The sequence below is a fragment of the Lithobates pipiens genome, unplaced genomic scaffold, assembly GCF_037356315.1.
Source record: "Lithobates pipiens isolate NorthernLeopardFrog02 unplaced genomic scaffold, aLitPip1_a1.2 Scaffold_1, whole genome shotgun sequence".
Taxonomy (NCBI): Eukaryota; Metazoa; Chordata; class Amphibia; order Anura; family Ranidae; genus Lithobates; species Lithobates pipiens.
The window spans coordinates 223,025,605-223,048,265 of NW_027507685.1; positions in this window are offsets into that span (position 1 = coordinate 223,025,605).

Below are 22,661 nucleotides of genomic sequence, written 5' to 3' on the forward strand. Positions count from 1 at the left end.
CACACAAATAGAGTTTTCTTTTGGTTGTATTTATTTTTTGCTAAACAAACGAAAAAAGACAAAAAAAAAAATAGTTTGTTATAACATTTTGCAAACAGGTAATTTTTCTCCTTTACCGATGGGCACACTGATAGGCTGCCCTGCTGGCCACTGATAAGTGGCACTGATGGGCAGTGATAGGTGGCACTAATAGTGCACTGCTGGGTGGCACTAATGGGCACTGCTGGGTGGCACTGAAGGGCATTGATAGGTAGAACTGGTAGGCAGCACCGATAGGTGGCACTGATGCACTCTGGTAGTTGGCACAGAAAGACACTGATGAGGAGGCACCGATTCGCAGGACTGATGGGCACTGATTGGCAGTGCTGGTGGACACTAATTGGCATCACTAGTGGGCACTGTTGGGACTGCACTGATAATCAGGACACTGATAATCAGTGCCCTGATTATCAGTGCCGATGTCCCTTTAACACAAGTTGGTTATCGGCTCGTTTCTTCTCTCCTCGCGCTGTCAGCATAAGGAAAGAAAAAGGCGATAACCGGCTTGTGTTTACTTCTGTGATCAGCTGTCAGCTCCTTCTGCTGTCAGTCAAATGCTGTGCCAGGGGGAGGGGGGTGGGGGGCCCGAGCCAATAGACATGGACAGGGCAGCTCGGGAGCGAGCCCGCACAGGTGCCCGTGCCGAAGAGGAGCCTGAAGCGCCAGCGGGGGACCCCAGAAGGAGAAGATCGGAGCTGCACTGTGCAAAACCCTTACACAGAGCAGGTAAGAATAACAGGTTTGCTATTTGAATTAAAAAAATGGCAGAATAATCTGCTTTTTTGGGATATATATAAAAAGGTGTAATGTTTAACCTCCCTGGCGGTATGATTCAGTCTGGATTTAGGTGCTGAAAGCGGTACAATTATTTTGCATGGAAATTTGGCGTTCTATATTGTAGTCCTGTAATTCTTAGGAATAACTGTTAAATCTGTTCAAACCAGAGTCTAGCAGACATCCCGGGTATGATAGTTTATAATATAATAAAGAATAATAAAAAAACATTCAATAATGTAATCAAATCCTAAAACACTGAAAAAGGGACACTTTTTGGTTACTATGGACAATCTCCAAATTTCAGGCAGAAAAAAAACAGTATTTATAATATAAAAGTGCATGCAGGGCATTGCACAGACCACTAGGGACAAAGGGGGTGCGTATTTTTTAATACAGCACTGTAATCTGTAAGATTACAGTACTGTATGTGTTTTGTGTCTTTTTACTTTTTTGAATTTGCCGCCGATCTCCGCTCCCGTGCGCCGTAACGGAGCTCGGTGGCATTCGGCACTGTAAATCGAGCTGAGGACAGTTCGATCACAAAGCGCGGAGGACGTCGCTGGATCCAGGGGACAAGGTAAGTAACTCTCACTGTGTCCTCCCTGCATCCAGCAATGCGATCCCGAGTCTGGCTCGGGGTTACCGCTCCTGTCAGTAAAATCCCAACCCGAGCCAGACTCGGGATTACCGCTAGGGGGGTTAATGGAGTAAATATCTTGCCATGGGTGTAATATTTATTTCATTAACATTTAAAAGGCTAGTTTACACTATTGCTGGCCTTCTGAACAGTGACTTGTGGTGCATTGCTCCTCAGAGGGTGTTTGACAGGTGGTGAGGAGGTGTGGTGTCACCTATTCACTGCCTGTTTTATCCCCTAAAAGCCCACCCATGTTAAACAGGCGGTACTGCCTACCAAACTTGGCAAGGGATTTAACACCACAGCGCAAAGCAACATAGCCTAGGGGAAGTGGGCAGTAACATTCGACTCAACTGCTTGTTTTTATCCCCCCAACTGCAATTGTGATTGAGCCTGAACATTTTTTCTGTGTGGATTCCTTTTAAAACCCTCCACACACAATCTCAACATTTAAACTTGTGCCTCACCCATATGGTGCTAAGCAACAGGTTCTCTTAAAGAGGAAGTAAACCCTGATGGGTTTACTTCCTCTTTTTTTCCCTGCAAAGGTAAAGCATAATGGACTACTATGCATCGCATAGTAGCTCATTATGTGTCACTTACCTGACACAGGAGCCAGCGAAGTCGCCGCTGTCCCCTGTAGTCCGCCGCATCCATGTTGCTGGTGGCGTCTCGCAGCTCCGACGAATCACAGCGGCGCAGCCGCGATGACGTCACTCCCGCGCATGCGCACGGGAGTCGCGTCTCGCAGCTCCGCCGCTGCCATACGGCGAAGCCGCGATGACGTCACTCCCGCGCATGCGCACGGGAGTCGACAAATTAGGCAAATCCATTCTTGGATTTGCCGCATTTAGTGCGCCTGCGCGCCGCTGTCTACGGCGCATGCGCCGTAGACAGCGGTGCCCATTTTCGGGCAAATATCTCCTAAACCATGTAGGTTTAGGAGATATTGCTTGGACCTACAGGTAAGCCTTAATCTAGGCTTACCTATAGGTACAAGTTGTTTGGAAGGGTTTACTTCCTCTTTAAATGCCTGGTCTCCCCCAGCATATTTCCTCCTTTCCTTGTCTTTTTTTTTTGATTGGTTGGTTTGGGATGATGTCACTCTCCCACGCATGTGCAGGAGTTCACTCATCCCAGCACAGAGGCACCGCAGCGGAATGTAAACTGAGCTGCACATACACAACTCAATGCACATTTTATTATTATTTATTATTATTATTATTCAGGATTTATATAGCGCCAACAGTTTGCGCAGCGCTTTACAATATGAGGACAGACAGTACACTTACAATACAAATCAATACAGGAGGGATCAGAGGGCCCTGCTCATTAGAGCTTACAATCTAGAAGATTTTAAAGAAGACTGTTCGGGTAGGCAGCTTTAGCTCAGTGAAATTTGTACCATTTACAAATAGAGAAGAGAACAAATCTCCCTAATGCCATACGCGGGTTGAATTTTGAATGAACTTTCCTTTGAAAATCAGAAAATTTGTGCGTTTTGTGATTCAATGGTGCCACCATTGATTGCGAAATTCGACCAACCAAACCTTCAATTTCACCTCATGTTCCTACAGAAAAGAATTTTTGTGTCTGGGAATCTTCTTCTCTTTCCGGGAATTTTCTTTTCTTGCACATGCGCATTTCTTTTTCGATTACATTTCATGCACGATTCTCCCATCATTGATTAGAAAATCTTTTGTTTTTTTCAAAAAATTTCCAACATGTCCGATTATTAAAATTAGATTGCCGCACGAAAATCTGCTGTTGCTGCAGCTGACTAATGGTGCAAAATACGAAGGAAAATTCTTAGATAAGATTTTCGAAAGAAAGTTCTTTCGAAATTCGACCCATATATGGCCAGCATTACAGGGACACCAATAAGAAAAAAACTGACAGGTGTTCTAAACCCTTTCCACTTTATCCAAAAATAAATAAAGTTTTGTCTTCAGTTGTACTTTAACCCCCTTAACCTGCCTGGCGGTAATCCCGAGTCTGGCTCGGGCTGCAATTTCAGTACCACGAGCGGTAACCCCGAGCCAAACTCGGGATCGCATCGCTGGATACAGGGGGGGGGGGTTACTTACCTTGTCCCCTGGATCCAGCGATGTCCCCCCGCTGTGTGTGCGAGCTCCTCCGCTCGATTCACACAGTGCCCGAGTGCCGCCGAGCTCCATTCCCTGCGACGTTACGACGCAAGGGAGCGGAGATCGGCGCCAAATTCAAAAAAGTAAAAATACATAAAACACATACAGTACTGTAATCTTACAGATTACAGTACTGTATATAAAAAAAATACACACCCCCTTTGTCCCTAGTGGTCTGTCCAGTGCCCTGCATGCACTTTTATATTATATATACTGTTTTTTTTCTGCCTGGAATTCGGAGATTGTCCATAGCAACCAAAAAGTGTCCCTTTATGTCAAAAGTGATTTTAGACCAGCTAGAAAACAGCGATAACAAATAAGAATCACTTGCAGAATTGAGCGATAGCGATTTGTGGGGAAATTCGTCATCAAACTAAATCTAATGACAGCGACAATTCTGTAAATGAGCAAATTTCAGTGGTTTTGGATTTGATTACATTATTGAATAATTTTTATTATTATTTATTATCATTATTTATCATATTATAAACTTTATCATACCCGGGATATCTACTAGACTCTTGTTTGAACAGATTTAAGAGAGTTAGTCTTAAATATTGCAGGCTTACAATATAAAACGCCAAATTTCCATGCAAAATAATTGTACCGCTTTCATCACTTAAAATCAGAAATAATTATACCGCCAGGGAGGTTAAGACACCACCCCTTGGCCCTTTAAGGGCTTTAGGATGCTGGGAGGCAGGGCCGGGTTGAGGATCATGTGACCACCATGATTGGCCATCACTGCGGTCACATGAACAGAAAGCTCCCGATCGCAACTCATAAAGCCATGACCATTGTGCTTGGTTCAGTGCCCTTTACTCCCCCCTCATCCATTTATAGAATATGTACTGTAGCTTCAATGAATGAAAAGTGCTCTATGAATGCGGCCTCCTCTGACCACTCTCTCAGATTATCCCTGCATCCTTGTCTGCCTCTGCTCCGTGCATCAACCCCGGCTTGGACTTCTGACTACGGGTCTGTCTACTGACCTTGTACCCCGCTGCCAGTCCCTGACTACGAGTCTACTTTCCGTTTGTGTACCTCGCTGCCGGCCTGTTGCCAACTCCTGCCTGTTTCTGACTCTGCAAATGATCCTGTTAGACTTTTCCTGGACAAGTCCGGTGATCAGTGTCTCGCCACCTCCACGTAGGCTCCGGTGTTCCTGATCTTCAGTCACCTGTCTGCAAGCACCTGCACCCTTGCGCTGCCCTAGCACTTCCTGTCTCAACCTCCAGGGGTGCTAGGACCGGTGACCGTGCAAGAGGCCGCCCTTGTCATTTCGCTGTAAGGTACGTGACAGTACAATTCAGCCACATGGAGTCGGCAAGGGGGGCCTCAGCTATGGAAGCATTGTGCCACAGATTGCAAATCTTACCCAGCAAGTCCAGGGCCTGCAAGATGGCTACCAGCGGCTCGAACAAAGAGTGGAGTCCCTCTCTCCAAGCACCCCAATGCAACCATCAGCATCAGCACCCACACCACCTGCTTAAGCATCCACACCTACAGTAGTGGTGCCACCCCCTGAGCCACGGGTACCCGCTCCCGAGAGATTTACAGGAGACCGCAGAAAGTTCCATGCCTTTAAGAATGCCTGCCAGTATTTTCTGCTACAACTCCGTACCTTCTCCTTGGAAAGTACCAAGGTGGGGTTCATCATTTCATTGCTTCAGGGGGAACCCCAGACCTGGGCCCACCACCTGTTGGAACAAGCCAGCCCTTTGTTGAATAATATGGATTCCTTTTTGAACGAAATGGCCAAACTCTATGATGACCCCCAATATACCACCACAGCCGAGGCCAGCCTTCACACCATCTAGCAAGGTCGTAGGCCTGTGGAGGACTATGTGACAGACTTTAAATGATGGAGTTTCGATACACAATGGAACGATGCCGCTCTCCGCTTTCAGTTCCGCTTAGGACTGTCGCAAGCACAAACAAGCTTGTGTTGGAATCCCCAATTCCTTGGAAGAGTTGATCCAACTGTCTATTCAGATCGATTGCCGGTTAAGGGAACGAAGATCTGAGAGGACCAGCCAGTACCGGCCCATATGGATGCTACCCAGGATACCTAGCAACCCACCTACTCCCACGTCTCCACTACCTACTGCCAACACCGAAGCTCCGGAACCAATGCAGATAGACCTGCTTTGGGCAGAAATTCCATTTGGAAGGATTTTCCCCCTTTCAGAGTCTGAACTCCTGGTCCTGAAGGATTATATCAACGAGAACCTCAAGAAGGGGTTCATCTGACAGTGTTGTCACATGAAAACAACTTCAGTGTTGTCACATGAAAAGATATTAATAAATATTTACAAAAATGTGAGGGGTGTACTCACTTTTGTGAGATATTGTAAAACTGGAAAGGGGGCAGAGCAGATGTCTATTATATAACCTACACTTTAACAACCCTGGCTCTAACACATGTTAATGTAAGGCAAGCACACTGGACATTCAATCCCGATACATGAGGCTCTGAAGTTTAGCTGCAGGTGGAGGGTGCAGGTGTCTCTGGTGCCAGTCTGTCTGCTTTAAAAGTTAGCTCTCTTTGATATAACATAAATTAGCATTTCAAGGACTTGTGGTCAGGTAGAGCCATTCTGAAATGGCCCTCTATACGAACAATAGGGTTACTATGCAGACAGCAGATCAAACACGTTGGTGTGTTTGAGATACCAAAACAGTAAATAGGCCCACCTTTTAAAACATACACATTATTTATATATATATATATATATATATATATATATATAAGTCGGAGCCCTATGGCCGATACGGATATGGATAACATTCAGAGTTAACATAAAACTTACCACATGAAATGATGAAATGGACCTGAAAGTGTGCCTTGGTCTAACGTACGGTATACCAAAATAAGGGGGCATACCCTAGATAAGAAATGAAAAATGAAATGAAATAAAATATGAAATGAGATGAAATGAGTAATCTGTGAGGAGTATGAATACTCTGAGAAACGCCCTAAAACGGGGATGGGAGGGTGGGTATTGCGCACAGGAAACCGACAAAGACCACAGGCGAACGGGCTGGTTAAATACCCCCCCTCCGGCTCCTCCCATAAATTCAGGCCACCATACTGGCCTTCTTATTTATGGTTGGCGCCCTATGGCCGATACGGATAACATTCAGAGTAAACATAAAACTTACCACATGAAATGGACCTGAAAGTGTGCCTTGGTCTAAAGTACGGTATACCAAAATAAGGGGGCAAAAACATTGAGGTAGGGGATAGTTCTTTATTAATTGAGTTTGATCAATGAGTCATTTTAGTAAATGCCTGAGCCATTTCCACTTGTGGATTGGGGATGTACCGGGTGAAGACTCCAACCTGCCTAGCCTTTTAATGACATGGTCTGGGACCCTGCTGCTGAGGCTGCCCCAATGCGGAAGGAGTGACGGAAGTACTGACTAGGGTTCAGGTGAAAGTTGCGGAGAAGTACCCTCATGTGTTTCATGAACTGACAAATACTCAAGGGCTTGACAGGAAAGGAAGAAGGGGACTGGAGTCTGAATGTTCGAGCAGTAGTGTCGACAGTTGGTTGAGTGTGGCAACTGGGCACCCGCTATTATCGGTTCTGTAAAGGTGGATGTCTATCCCTGAGCCTACTTGCTGGGTTTAGAAACCGCTAGGTGAAGGACAAATTGATCTTTGTAGCGGACTAAGTGGTCTCTACGAAGGTTTGCTAGGTCCCGTAAGAACAAGAAATGTTGGATGCCGGCTAGGTATAGCCAAATAGTGTTGTGGGATAGGGCCAGCTGGGTATGACAGTATGAGATAAAGGCCAGTATCTGCTTGATGTTTGAAGTTTCCTAGGAGTGGTGTGTCAGGAATTTGTTTGAGGCCCTCCAGGCTGTCTGGTAGGCTTTGAGGGTGTTGCGAGAGAGTGAGACGTTGATGTGCTGGGTCGCTGTTTGCAGATGTTGTGCTAATCAAGGGTTAGCTGAGACTGAGCAAGGATAGTGGCTGATTCTGGATCAGCTCTGGGCACCTGTTCAAAAGGAGGTGTAGTTAAACGTGACAGCGCATATGCTGCAAGGATGCGCTTGCCCGGGAACAAATGTACAGTAAATAAAAAAGGGAAAAAGTTTTTGGGACTTTAAATGAGGCTGGCACTAAAGGAATGCCTGTCTCCATCCCTATCAAAAATATATTAAAAGAGAGAGCAAGATTGGGACTTTAAATGAAGCACACATCAGTAAAAAAGTAGGTCAAGTGACTATAATATTTATTATATAAAGTCCATGATATGTTATACAAACATTTTGGGTATCAACCTCAAAAATGCCAAGGGCATACAGCCTCCACACGATAACTCATGGACTGGTATTACACAATAATTTACAATCGAATACAAATTCATATAAAACATAAAAAGCAATACATACATGTATAAACATATCCTACTGTAGTTGAACCCAAAATGGTCAAGATAACCATGGTAAGTGAATAATAGATAAAAAAAAAAAAAAAAAAAAATAAGTTTTTTGAATAACCATGCCTAAGTAATGAATTATAAGACGGAGAAGATCAAATAAGTCTTGATATTCCATGGTTGAGACAAAGGATAATGGCCAACGGCTCTACGCGTTTCGCGGTATTCCAACCGCTCATCAGGAGCATACAACATGGAATAATTCTGAAAATTATATATAAAATAAAATGAAAATTTGAATTAATTGATAAAAAATTAGGGGAGTAATTTAATTATTATAATTAATTTCAAGGCTGGGCGTCAAACTCACATCTGCATCAGCGGGCCAGTAAAACAGCATCTGGGTCCGCAAAAAGAATCGCAGTGCATAGCCACCAGGCATCGAGGCAGCCCGCGGGAAAGGTAACCACCAATGCAGACACTTCCAGGGTGGGAGGATGCAATACCTGTGAAGTGAATGCAAATATCTATCTGAAAAATCTATGTGTGACAGACCAAATAAGGATCTGTCTTTCTGTGAAGATATATTTGTATAAGAAACTAGGGTGAAGAATGAGGGAGCAAGAAAAAAGGGGGGGCACCAAAACATGAAGATAAAAAGTGTGAGCAAGAAAATACCAGACTAAGATGATTAGATAAGTGAGCTAAGTATCGTGAGAATAAGTGAAAGTTCAGGAAGGAAAAGAGAGATGAATGTATGTAGCCCAACCTGTGAAGCGCCCACAATGGAGAACCATCCTGATCCCAAACACCGGCGTCATGCTGGCGAACACACTACCGGAGAGTAGGACTGCCTTCACCTGGGCGGCTCAGCCGTCAGGCGATTAGCGCCAATCCATCTCCCCAGTGTGATTGCGGAGGAATGACTATCCGACGGCACCAGAGCGCCATGAAGACGCCTAATGCCCGGCACATATAACATGACGTCAGTGAAAAGGGACCAAGTATCCACCCCCTCAACATGGCCAGAAGGCGGGGAGAGGGGAGGAGCACCGCATAGCACACCGCGTGCGTGGAGGTCAGCAGTAACGGTCAAATCAGCGAAACCCAAGCCGCTGTCAAGGGCCCACGGATGCAGTACAAGCGGGACGCATTAGCCAATATATCAATAAATAAATAATAACTATTGGGCCATTTGACAACAGCCTATACATGCTAGCAAGAGTATTCTACAGACTACTGATGTGTGCTTCCATCCCTGGTATTTGATAATAAAAAAGGGAAAAAGTTTTTGGGACTTTAAATGAGGCTGGCACTAAAGGAATGCCTGTCTCCATCCCTATCAAAAATATATTAAAAGAGAGAGCAAGATTGGGACTTTAAATGAAGCACACATCAGTAAAAAAGTAGGTCAAGTGACTATAATATTTATTATATAAAGTCCATGATATGTTATACAAACATTTTGGGTATCAACCTCAAAAATGCCAAGGGCATACAGCCTCCACACGATAACTCATGGACTGGTATTACACAATAATTTACAATCGAATACAAATTCATATAAAACATAAAAAGCAATACATACATGTATAAACATATCCTACTGTAGTTGAACCCAAAATGGTCAAGATAACCATGGTAAGTGAATAATAGATAAAAAAAAAAAAAAATAAGTTTTTTGAATAACCATGCCTAAGTAATGAATTATAAGACGGAGAAGATCAAATAAGTCTTGATATTCCATGGTTGAGACAAAGGATAATGGCCAACGGCTCTACGCGTTTCGCGGTATTCCAACCGCTCATCAGGAGCATACAACATGGAATAATTCTGAAAATTATATATAAAATAAAATGAAAATTTGAATTAATTGATAAAAAATTAGGGGAGTAATTTAATTATTATAATTAATTTCAAGGCTGGGCGTCAAACTCACATCTGCATCAGCGGGCCAGTAAAACAGCATCTGGGTCCGCAAAAAGAATCGCAGTGCATAGCCACCAGGCATCGAGGCAGCCCGCGGGAAAGGTAACCACCAATGCAGACACTTCCAGGGTGGGAGGATGCAATACCTGTGAAGTGAATGCAAATATCTATCTGAAAAATCTATGTGTGACAGACCAAATAAGGATCTGTCTTTCTGTGAAGATATATTTGTATAAGAAACTAGGGTGAAGAATGAGGGAGCAAGAAAAAAGGGGGGGCACCAAAACATGAAGATAAAAAGTGTGAGCAAGAAAATACCAGACTAAGATGATTAGATAAGTGAGCTAAGTATCGTGAGAATAAGTGAAAGTTCAGGAAGGAAAAGAGAGATGAATGTATGTAGCCCAACCTGTGAAGCGCCCACAATGGAGAACCATCCTGATCCCAAACACCGGCGTCATGCTGGCGAACACACTACCGGAGAGTAGGACTGCCTTCACCTGGGCGGCTCAGCCGTCAGGCGATTAGCGCCAATCCATCTCCCCAGTGTGATTGCGGAGGAATGACTATCCGACGGCACCAGAGCGCCATGAAGACGCCTAATGCCCGGCACATATAACATGACGTCAGTGAAAAGGGACCAAGTATCCACCCCCTCAACATGGCCAGAAGGCGGGGAGAGGGGAGGAGCACCGCATAGCACACCGCGTGCGTGGAGGTCAGCAGTAACGGTCAAATCAGCGAAACCCAAGCCGCTGTCAAGGGCCCACGGATGCAGTACAAGCGGGACGCATTAGCCAATATATCAATAAATAAATAATAACTATTGGGCCATTTGACAACAGCCTATACATGCTAGCAAGAGTATTCTACAGACTACTGATGTGTGCTTCCATCCCTGGTATTTGATAATAAAAAAGGGAAAAAGTTTTTGGGACTTTAAATGAGGCTGGCACTAAAGGAATGCCTGTCTCCATCCCTATCAAAAATATATTAAAAGAGAGAGCAAGATTGGGACTTTAAATGAAGCACACATCAGTAAAAAAGTAGGTCAAGTGACTATAATATTTATTATATAAAGTCCATGATATGTTATACAAACATTTTGGGTATCAACCTCAAAAATGCCAAGGGCATACAGCCTCCACACGATAACTCATGGACTGGTATTACACAATAATTTACAATCGAATACAAATTCATATAAAACATAAAAAGCAATACATACATGTATAAACATATCCTACTGTAGTTGAACCCAAAATGGTCAAGATAACCATGGTAAGTGAATAATAGATAAAAAAAAAAAAAAAAAAAAAAGTTTTTTGAATAACCATGCCTAAGTAATGAATTATAAGACGGAGAAGATCAAATAAGTCTTGATATTCCATGGTTGAGACAAAGGATAATGGCCAACGGCTCTACGCGTTTCGCGGTATTCCAACCGCTCATCAGGAGCATACAACATGGAATAATTCTGAAAATTATATATAAAATAAAATGAAAATTTGAATTAATTGATAAAAAATTAGGGGAATAATTTAATTATTATAATTAATTTCAAGGCTGGGCGTCAAACTCACATCTGCATCAGCGGGCCAGTAAAACAGCATCTGGGTCCGCAAAAAGAATCGCAGTGCATAGCCACCAGGCATCGAGGCAGCCCGCGGGAAAGGTAACCACCAATGCAGACACTTCCAGGGTGGGAGGATGCAATACCTGTGAAGTGAATGCAAATATCTATCTGAAAAATCTATGTGTGACAGACCAAATAAGGATCTGTCTTTCTGTGAAGATATATTTGTATAAGAAACTAGGGTGAAGAATGAGGGAGCAAGAAAAAAGGGGGGGCACCAAAACATGAAGATAAAAAGTGTGAGCAAGAAAATACCAGACTAAGATGATTAGATAAGTGAGCTAAGTATCGTGAGAATAAGTGAAAGTTCAGGAAGGAAAAGAGAGATGAATGTATGTAGCCCAACCTGTGAAGCGCCCACAATGGAGAACCATCCTGATCCCAAACACCGGCGTCATGCTGGCGAACACACTACCGGAGAGTAGGACTGCCTTCACCTGGGCGGCTCAGCCGTCAGGCGATTAGCGCCAATCCATCTCCCCAGTGTGATTGCGGAGGAATGACTATCACTTCACAGGTATTGCATCCTCCCACCCTGGAAGTGTCTGCATTGGTGGTTACCTTTCCCGCGGGCTGCCTCGATGCCTGGTGGCTATGCACTGCGATTCTTTTTGCGGACCCAGATGCTGTTTTACTGGCCCGCTGATGCAGATGTGAGTTTGACGCCCAGCCTTGAAATTAATTATAATAATTAAATTACTCCCCTAATTTTTTATCAATTAATTCAAATTTTCATTTTATTTTATATATAATTTTCAGAATTATTCCATGTTGTATGCTCCTGATGAGCGGTTGGAATACCGCGAAACGCGTAGAGCCGTTGGCCATTATCCTTTGTCTCAACCATGGAATATCAAGACTTATTTGATCTTCTCCGTCTTATAATTCATTACTTAGGCATGGTTATTCAAAAAACTTATTTTTTTTTTTTTTTTTTTTTTATCTATTATTCACTTACCATGGTTATCTTGACCATTTTGGGTTCAACTACAGTAGGATATGTTTATACATGTATGTATTGCTTTTTATGTTTTATATGAATTTGTATTCGATTGTAAATTATTGTGTAATACCAGTCCATGAGTTATCGTGTGGAGGCTGTATGCCCTTGGCATTTTTGAGGTTGATACCCAAAATGTTTGTATAACATATCATGGACTTTATATAATAAATATTATAGTCACTTGACCTACTTTTTTACTGATGTGAGCTTCATTTAAAGTCCCAATCTTGCTCTCTCTTTTAATATATTTTTGATAGGGATGGAGACAGGCATTCCTTTAGTGCCAGCCTCATTTAAAGTCCCAAAAACTTTTTCCCTTTTTTATTATCAAATACCAGGGATGGAAGCACACATCAGTAGTCTGTAGAATACTCTTGCTAGCATGTATAGGCTGTTGTCAAATGGCCCAATAGTTATTATTTATTTATTGATATATTGGCTAATGCGTCCCGCTTGTACTGCATCCGTGGGCCCTTGACAGCGGCTTGGGTTTCGCTGATTTGACCGTTACTGCTGACCTCCACGCACGCGGTGTGCTATGCGGTGCTCCTCCCCTCTCCCCGCCTTCTGGCCATGTTGAGGGGGTGGATACTTGGTCCCTTTTCACTGACGTCATGTTATATGTGCCGGGCATTAGGCGTCTTCATGGCGCTCTGGTGCCGTCGGATAGTCATTCCTCCGCAATCACACTGGGGAGATGGATTGGCGCTAATCGCCTGACGGCTGAGCCGCCCAGGTGAAGGCAGTCCTACTCTCCGGTAGTGTGTTCGCCAGCATGACGCCGGTGTTTGGGATCAGGATGGTTCTCCATTGTGGGCGCTTCACAGGTTGGGCTACATACATTCATCTCTCTTTTCCTTCCTGAACTTTCACTTATTCTCACGATACTTAGCTCACTTATCTAATCATCTTAGTCTGGTATTTTCTTGCTCACACTTTTTATCTTCATGTTTTGGTGCCCCCCCTTTTTTCTTGCTCCCTCATTCTTCACCCTAGTTTCTTATACAAATATATCTTCACAGAAAGACAGATCCTTATTTGGTCTGTCACACATAGATTTTTCAGATAGATATTTGCATTCACTTCACAGGTATTGCATCCTCCCACCCTGGAAGTGTCTGCATTGGTGGTTACCTTTCCCGCGGGCTGCCTCGATGCCTGGTGGCTATGCACTGCGATTCTTTTTGCGGACCCAGATGCTGTTTTACTGGCCCGCTGATGCAGATGTGAGTTTGACGCCCAGCCTTGAAATTAATTATAATAATTAAATTACTCCCCTAATTTTTTATCAATTAATTCAAATTTTCATTTTATTTTATATATAATTTTCAGAATTATTCCATGTTGTATGCTCCTGATGAGCGGTTGGAATACCGCGAAACGCGTAGAGCCGTTGGCCATTATCCTTTGTCTCAACCATGGAATATCAAGACTTATTTGATCTTCTCCGTCTTATAATTCATTACTTAGGCATGGTTATTCAAAAAACTTATTTTTTTTTTTTTTTTTTTTTTATCTATTATTCACTTACCATGGTTATCTTGACCATTTTGGGTTCAACTACAGTAGGATATGTTTATACATGTATGTATTGCTTTTTATGTTTTATATGAATTTGTATTCGATTGTAAATTATTGTGTAATACCAGTCCATGAGTTATCGTGTGGAGGCTGTATGCCCTTGGCATTTTTGAGGTTGATACCCAAAATGTTTGTATAACATATCATGGACTTTATATAATAAATATTATAGTCACTTGACCTACTTTTTTACTGATGTGTGCTTCATTTAAAGTCCCAATCTTGCTCTCTCTTTTAAATGTACAGTAAACTTTGAACTGAATTTGTGATGACAGTTGTACCAGCCTACGCAGGAAGGACACGACTGCGAGGGATTTAGACCTGCCTCTATAATAATCTCTGCTGTGGCTTGGGTATAGCTAAAATAAGGAGGAAATCCGGGTAAACCCAGGGTTTAGGAGTATCTCTGGCGGCCATGGTCCTGTAAACCAATGGTGGCCAAAAATTGCAGCGAAGCCTGTGGTGGCTGCAGCATCTGTCACTACCTGGGGTGATGAGGATGACAATGAACATTGATATACTGATCCATGTAGTACGGAACCTTCCGACATTGATAGGTCTGCAGTGTCCAAATTAAGGCTCTGACAGGGGTCCTGTGTCTGGGAGAGGAAGACCAGGAAGCGTGACATAAAGATCAACCCTGGGGAATGACCCATATTGCAGAATTGAGCATTCTCAAAAGAGACTGAAAAAACGATCAAAAACAGCGCATCAAAGGGACTAGTAGATTGATGTGAAAAAGACTTTAAAATGTCATTTATTAAATGTAAAAAATAAACACAGACATCTGATCCCTGCAGGATCTCAAACACATAAAAAACACCAATCATAAAACGGACAGATGTTTGATAATGAAAAGCTCCTCAGATCTCTCAATTATAACTTTGGAAAGGTCAAAACCAACGACCAATGTGCACAGCTTTCGAATGCCTAATGAATGCAATCAATCATCTGAAAGAACCCAAAAAGTCAGTGTAAACGAATGGAACAACGTTTCTAGGGACACTCACTTCATAGGTGTTCAATGGGCTGCAGAGCTGATGAGTCCAGTCTGATGACCGAGGGGGAGGTGTCTATTTCAGCTCCATCTGAAGCGTTCGGCTTGGAGGCAGAGGTGTAATGCTGCACGCTAGGTGGTAAGGATCAAGCTTAGTCACCAGATGATATCAGCTGTACACATAGGCAGCTTGGAGAACGCTGCACTGCCTGCAGTGCGGCTTGTCCGAGCGGCTGTGGATCACATGAGAGGCTTGTCACGTGGAAGGCTGTGAAGGGGAAGGTTGCTATGCCGACTCTCCTGCTTACATGTTTCGCGCTCCTGCGCTTTGTCAAAGCTGGAGCGGCATACAGCAACCAGAAAGATAAAGGCATCGGGTAGTGTGTAGGGGCGGGGACTGTCGAAGTCTCTCAGGTTAACCCCTAATGTGTCACTAAGCCTCCTGCAGTTAAAACCTTATTAGACAGGGGTCTGTGTCAGTGAAAGAACTGTTAGAAAACATCTAATAGGAAATGTGGATTGAAACATATGGTTGACACAGTGGTGTAGTGGTTAGCACTCTCACCTAGCAGCAAGCAGGACGCTGGTTCGATTCCCAACCACGCCACCACCCGCCTGAAGCTTGTATGTTCTCCCTGTGCCTGTGTGGGTTTCCATGGGGATATTAAAGGATATACAGAAGGGAGAAGAATGCTATGGATAAAAGGACACTGTAAGTTAAAAAAACACTGTAAGTTAAAAAAACTCAAGGGGGGGAAAAAATGCGGAGACCAAGGGCAAAAAAACAAATTATTTAAAAGATATATTTTATATTATTATTATTAAGTCCTTTCCTATAGGATAGTTAGAATAAATATATTAGCTACTCTTCGTTCATAAAAAAAATAAAAATAAAAAAAAAAAAAAAAAAAAAAAAGGAAAATGAAAGAAAATGAAAATATATTTTCTATAAAAAATGTAGGGTGGCGGTCATGAACGATGAGTAGCGACTATATCTGAGTAACCTATATCAAGAGGTTATGCTGAGGATGTCAATGTCTTCATTGAGGCCATCAGGCGAGAGAGACCCCATAAGATATATCCAGAAGGTCTCCCTGCGACAAAGGTGGGAGAATCTTTCGTTGGCCGTTAGGGTACCCTTGGGGATAGCCTCAATTGCAAGGACCTCCATTTCTTTAAAGTTTTTATCATGACAATGGCGAAAATGGCGTGGCACGCTGTGTTGAATGCAGCCCTCTTTAATCAGGCGGCGATGTTCGCCCACCCTGACTCGTAGGGCCCGCATAGTGCGGCCTACATAAAGGAGGCCACAGGGACAACGTAAAACATATATTACGTATTCTGTAGAACACGTGATGAATTGTTTAATCTCAAAGGTTTTTCCTTTGGATGTAGTGATGGTGGATTGGCCGTTGGGGATGGACTGACAAGTATAACAACCTCTTTTACGACATTTAAAAATCCCACATCTATTATCAAAGTACATCCTAATATCAGGGAATATATTATTATCCTTTCTATTGGATTTTATAAGTTTATTGGGAGCAATAATATTTTTGATTGTACGAGAGCGTCTAAAAGTGATTTGGGGTCTGACCGGAAGGAGTGGTGCTAAAATCGGATCCAGCTTTAGGATATCGTAATGTTTAAGAATTATTTTAGACATATGTTTATATTGTGTGTTAAAGGTAGAAATAAACCTAATTGTAGTATAGTCATTAGTGGAATTTTTGGGACGTTTTTTCGTAGGTGAATGCTTGGTTGCGTGTTCCATAAAGGCCTGTGTAACTAAATCATCTGGGTATTCTTTTTCTAAGAATTTTTTTGCCATCTGCTGGCCTTGTTGTGTATAGTCCTCAGTTGAGGTACAGTTTCTACGTAACCTTTGGAACTGACCGCTAGGAATATTTTTCTTCCAAGCAGGGTGATGGCAACTCTTATAATGAAGGTAAGAGTTGCCTGCTGTGGGTTTAATATGGTTGCTAGTGGTGACACTATGCTCATTATGAGAAAGTACAAGGTCCAAAAAGACCAGATGGTTTTGGTCGATGACCGATGTGAAAGATAGACCCATAGAATTGTTGTTGCAATAAGTGACGAAGGAGGAAAAAGTCTCAACTCCGCCACTCCATATGAGCAAAATGTCATCTATATAACGACCATAAAATACGATAAACTCAGCAAAAGGATTGTTTCTCCAGATTTTTTGTTCCTCCCAAAAGCCCATGGTGAGGTTCGCATATACCGGGGCAAAACTGGCTCCCATGGCTGTACCTTGGCGCTGGAGGAAAAATTGGTCTAAAAAGGTGAAGTAGTTATGTTTCAAGCAGAACTCTATGCTCAATAATAAAAATTCAGACTGTTTGGAGTTCATGCTTTCATCAATGCTCAAAAAGTGTTGTATTGCATTCAGTCCCACTTCGTGGGGTATAGAAGTATAAAGCGAGTTGACGTCTAAAGAGGCCCACATATATTCGTCAGACCATCTGTAGTTTTCCATAACCTCAATCACCTGACTGGAGTCCTTAATATAGGAAGGAAGTTGCACCACCAATGGCTGTAAGATGTGATCTATGAACGAAGAGTAGCTAATATATTTATTCTAACTATCCTATAGGAAAGGACTTAATAATAATAATATAAAATATATCTTTTAAATAATTTGTTTTTTTGCCCTTGGTCTCCGCATTTTTTCCCCCCCTTGAGTTTTTTTAACTTACAGTGTTTTTTTAACTTACAGTGTCCTTTTATCCATAGCATTCTTCTCCCTTCTGTATATCCTTTAATATCCCCATGGAAACCCACACAGGCACAGGGAGAACATACAAGCTTCAGGCGGGTGGTGGCGTGGTTGGGAATCGAACCAGCGTCCTGCTTGCTGCTAGGTGAGAGTGCTAACCACTACACCACTGTGTCAACCATATGTTTCAATCCACATTTCCTATTAGATGTTTTCTAACAGTTCTTTCACTGACACAGACCCCTGTCTAATAAGGTTTTAACTGCAGGAGGCTTAGTGACACATTAGGGGTTAACCTGAGAGACTTCGACAGTCCCCGCCCCTACACACTACCCGATGCCTTTATCTTTCTGGTTGCTGTATGCCGCTCCAGCTTTGACAAAGCGCAGGAGCGCGAAACATGTAAGCAGGAGAGTCGGCATAGCAACCTTCCCCTTCACAGCCTTCCACGTGACAAGCCTCTCATGTGATCCACAGCCGCTCGGACAAGCCGCACTGCAGGCAGTGCAGCGTTCTCCAAGCTGCCTATGTGTACAGCTGATATCATCTGGTGACTAAACTTGATCCTTACCACCTAGCGTGCAGCATTACACCTCTGCCTCCAAGCCGAACGCTTCAGATGGAGCTGAAATAGACACCTCCCCCTCGGTCATCAGACTGGACTCATCAGCTCTGCAGCCCATTGAACACCTATGAAGTGAGTGTCCCTAGAAACGTTGTTCCATTCGTTTACACTGACTTTTTGGGTTCTTTCAGATGATTGATTGCATTCATTAGGCATTCGAAAGCTGTGCACATTGGTCGTTGGTTTTGACCTTTCCAAAGTTATAATTGAGAGATCTGAGGAGCTTTTCATTATCAAACATCTGTCCGTTTTATGATTGGTGTTTTTTATGTGTTTGAGATCCTGCAGGGATCAGATGTCTGTGTTTATTTTTTACATTTAATAAATGACATTTTAAAGTCTTTTTCACATCAATCTACTAGTCCCTTTGATGCGCTGTTTTTGATCGTTTTTTCTGCTGCATCCATTTTTTGCCAAGTCCATAATGGGTTAACAGCCGCACATTGAGACCATCTACAGGACATTTATTTAAATAAACAAACATCCCACGAGATAGTCAAACGCTCTTAAAGAGACCATTCATTTGTGCGCCAACTTTATCTTGTTTTGTTTTACGTTGTATGTTTTGGACTCTGGTTGGCTGCCAATGAATAGACTGATCGACGGCTTGATTATGTCCTACAAGTTGATATAAGGGAAAAAAAATCACAGACTCTATGATTAAGCTTGTGTAATATTCCATTTCACAACAAAGACAGTCACCAATCTTATGGACTTTACATGATCGTTTTTTTGTTTTTTATGATAATTGTCATGTGGAAGCTCTGATGTTTTTATGTGTATATACATATAATTAATAGTATTACTTATAGTATTGGGTTTTTTTAAAACAGATTCATATTCCATTCCACACCATTTTTATTCTCAGTTGTTTCCTTTTTCTTTTTTCCCCCTTTTTTTCCCACCCCCCTCCTTGTGCCCCCTCCCCCTTTTTTTTTTTTTTTTTTTTTTTTTTTTTTTTTTTTTTTTTCCAATGGATCGCATTAATCGTTTACAATCTATATTTAACAAATTAGAAGAGACAAGGGCAGACAGTACTATTGACGTGACATCTAAGTCCAGTTCCCCGAATAAGGACCTTCCACATACTGAAGCATTTGAAATACAAATGCGTAAGGCCTTTCTAAAACTCCAAGATGCCAAACAATACGAAAACGCACAATGGTGGGATTTAGCGTTTTTACAGAAATACCTGGAACTAGGTATTACCCCTAGGGGTCTCCAGATAAAAAAACAATGTAGTTTTTTAGACGAAGACCTCTCTAAGGAATGGCAAATGATTTCGGAATTTTGCACCACCAAATGGATTAGAATATTAGTGCAACAACGAGAACGTAAACTTAGAAAGGCAGAGGAATCAGTTAAAGCCAAAACTCAGGCTATTCAGGAGTTTAGTACATCTTGTCTCTTTTTGAAATGGATGGAAGTCCAGGACAAAAACATCAGGAAAGATGAGGATGCAATGATTCACACAAAAACCAGTAAATTAGAGAGAGACATTGGCGATTATAGATCAGGCCACATCTTTGAGTGGAAGAAGAGAAACCCCACTCCCACTATGAACCGCATTCAACCACAGACAGGAATGGACCATGTATATACACCTCATAACACCATGGTCCTACACAATAATACTAGGACCAAATTTAAAAACCATAAGACAAGTAAGCCTCACAAAATTAAAAATTCCTCTAATAACACGGGAACCAATAGGACCAGTAGGCCCTATCATTCTAAATTTGAGCACCACAAGGTGACACGTGGTGCTCCTGACCCCCCCCGAGGCCTAAGCGATTACACAATCACCCATAAGAAGGATGGCGCAGACTGCAACCCCAATATAACAGCCAACCCCCTATTGGTTAGCACTTCGCCTACTGTTGCCCCATCCCCCTCTGGCCTATCCGATCAACCGGATGTTACTGAAAATAGACTACCCATTTTTTCGGTAGTCACATCCAATAAGTATAGCCCTCTGGTGAAAGATTTGGACAAGTACATTAAGGAAGGAGCTCGCCCTAGATCTAGTAACAAAACATGTGCACCCAATGAAAGTAAGGTAAAAGACAGTACTTCAGTGACACCTCCCAATTTTGAGGAAGGTTTTTTAGCCCTGTCTCCAAAGGGAGTCATGTTTACAAAAGAAAAGAGAAAACTAGAAGAGGTTGCAGAGGAGGACGTAAGCTTAAGGCAAAACAAAAAAGAAAGGGTGGAGACATAGTGGAAGAGAGTACCATAAAAATCTTCAACCTTTCATCACACACCCTCAATCCATATGAATTAGCATTATTGAAGAAAGGTCTAAGCTTTTCGCCATCCACTGGACCAAATAAATTTGGCCTCTTCAAAGATTTAAATAAATTTATTCGATCTCTTACCCTGAAAAGACATTTTGCAAAAACAATTATTAATAACAACAAAAAAGGAGATTCAACACCTGAAATCGATAATATTGATATGAATGTCACCCCCCAGGATGACATTTTGAGAATTCTTGAAGACTTGTGGAGCGAGTGTCATATCTCAAGCCAAACACAATATCCCTTTACAGAACCAGCGATAATTCATACTCATCTGAAACCGGCGTCCACCTTCAACCCAACCCATTCTAAGGGCCCCTTTATTGAGACTTTTTACCAAGTGGTTTATAAAGAATTTATTGAGTTATGCAATACAACCAATAACAAAAAACAAGCTAATCTAAATAAATTTGAACAACAGGCTCTTCATAACCTTACCACCAACAAGAACATTGTGGTCAAACAAGCCGATAAAGGAGGGAGTCTAGTCGTACAGGACATGGGCGACTACCTTGGCGAAGCCAATCGCCTGTTATCTGATACGACTACATATCAAAAACTTCAAACCGACCCCCTTCCAATTTACCAGCGTGATTTAATTACGTTGGTAGACAAAGCTCAAAAAGATGGGGTGTTAAATCCCCAAGAAAAACGATTCCTCCTCCCCAAAGTCTGCAGCACCCCTTACTTTTATCATCTCCCCAAGGTTCACAAGTCCCTTACTAACCCTCCGGGTAGACCAATAGTGGCCAGTACTAATAGTTTCACTAGCGGCCTTTCGGCCTATATAGATCACATCTTACAGCCATTGGTGGTGCAACTTCCTTCCTATATTAAGGACTCCAGTCAGGTGATTGAGGTTATGGAAAACTACAGATGGTCTGACGAATATATGTGGGCCTCTTTAGACGTCAACTCGCTTTATACTTCTATACCCCACGAAGTGGGACTGAATGCAATACAACACTTTTTGAGCATTGATGAAAGCATGAACTCCAAACAGTCTGAATTTTTATTATTGAGCATAGAGTTCTGCTTGAAACATAACTACTTCACCTTTTTAGACCAATTTTTCCTCCAGCGCCAAGGTACAGCCATGGGAGCCAGTTTTGCCCCGGTATATGCGAACCTCACCATGGGCTTTTGGGAGGAACAAAAAATCTGGAGAAACAATCCTTTTGCTGAGTTTATCGTATTTTATGGTCGTTATATAGATGACATTTTGCTCATATGGAGTGGCGGAGTTGAGACTTTTTCCTCCTTCGTCACTTATTGCAACAACAATTCTATGGGTCTATCTTTCACATCGGTCATCGACCAAAACCATCTGGTCTTTTTGGACCTTGTACTTTCTCATAATGAGCATAGTGTCACCACTAGCAACCATATTAAACCCACAGCAGGCAACTCTTACCTTCATTATAAGAGTTGCCATCACCCTGCTTGGAAGAAAAATATTCCTAGCGGTCAGTTCCAAAGGTTACGTAGAAACTGTACCTCAACTGAGGACTATACACAACAAGGCCAGCAGATGGCAAAAAAATTCTTAGAAAAAGAATACCCAGATGATTTAGTTACACAGGCCTTTATGGAACACGCAACCAAGCATTCACCTACGAAAAAACGTCCCAAAAATTCCACTAATGACTATACTACAATTAGGTTTATTTCTACCTTTAACACACAATATAAACATATGTCTAAAATAATTCTTAAACATTACGATATCCTAAAGCTGGATCCGATTTTAGCACCACTCCTTCCGGTCAGACCCCAAATCACTTTTAGACGCTCTCGTACAATCAAAAATATTATTGCTCCCAATAAACTTATAAAATCCAATAGAAAGGATAATAATA